Source organism: Myotis brandtii, unplaced genomic scaffold (assembly GCF_000412655.1).
Source record: "Myotis brandtii unplaced genomic scaffold, ASM41265v1 scaffold159, whole genome shotgun sequence".
Lineage (NCBI taxonomy): Eukaryota > Metazoa > Chordata > Mammalia > Chiroptera > Vespertilionidae > Myotis > Myotis brandtii.
Genome location: NW_005355799.1, coordinates 3,283,005 through 3,284,324, shown reverse-complemented (window position 1 = coordinate 3,284,324; position 1,320 = coordinate 3,283,005).

The window sequence follows — 1,320 nt, the reverse complement described above, 5'->3', positions numbered from 1 at the left end:
TGTTGATATTTACTGCTGTGTTGCTGACAATTACCTGAAAGAGAAGTTGGGGTGCTTCACTGGGCTGAAAAAGTTTAGCTACATCAGAAAGCAGGTCTAATTAAGCAAGTTTATCTATATATATAAAAGGCTAAGTTGACTTGCTCATGCGCGATACATATAAAGCTCTCACAGGCGTCAATCGTACTCATGTGTTTGTTTCCATCTGTCATTGTCGATTGTGAATTTGGTTAACAATTCTATTATAGAGAAAGGGCAAATGGGGTATTAAAAAATCAATATTAAAATATTTCTTCTAACTAATTTCCTTTCAATGTGTATGAATTCATGCAGTGGGCCTCTAGTATCCTATCTAATAAAAGGGTAATATACAAATTAACTATCACTCCATCACAAAGATGGCAGTGCCCATAGCCACAAGATGGCAGAGCACAGTCCTCTCAGCTTAGCCGGAGTCCCCCATTCCCGGGGCAGGGGGGGGGTGCGGCTGCTGAGAGCAGGCAGCATAAAGGGCCTGGCAGAATGCTTACTTTGTCACTGTGGCGACGAGGCAAGCATTCCACACCCGGTGGGGGATGATCCTCTAGCCAGGCCGGGATGCAGAACGCTTGCGTTGTTGCCCCAGCAAAGAGGCAAGTGTTCCACGCCCAGCCGCAAATGGGCCTCTGGGCCGTGGAGAGCCTCTGGGCAGCAGGCGCGGAGCAGCCAAGCCCCACAGAGAGCTACTGGTGCATGGATTCATGTGCAGGGCTACTAGTTATTATATAATGAGCAAAGAAAACATTTCCCATCCTATATAATAAAAAAAGAGGTAATATGCAAATTGACCATCATGCCCTCCCACAAAGATGGCTGCCCCCATGTGGTCACAAGATGGCCAGCACAAGATGGCTGGCAGGGGAGGGCAGTTGTGGGCAATCAGGCCAGTAGGGGAGGGCACTTAGGGGTGACCGGGCCAGCAGGGGCGGGCAGTTGGGGGGAACCAGGCCTGCAGGGGAGGGCAGTTATGGGTGACCAGGCTAGCAGGGGAGGGCAGTTAGGAGTGACTGGGCCATCAGGGGAGGGCAGTTGGGGGCAATTGGATGGCAGGGGAGGGCAGTTGGGGGGCACTAGGCCTTCAGGGGATGGCAGTTTGGGGCAACCGGGCCTGCAGAGGAGGGCAGTTGGGGATGACCAGGCTGGCAGGGGAGGGCAGTTGGGGGCCACCGGGCCAGCAGGGGAGGGCAGTTGGGGGCAAACAGGCTGGCAGGGGAGCAGTTAGGCATCAATCAGGCTGGCAGGGGAGTGGTTAGGGGGTGATAAGGCTGGCAGGCAGAAGCA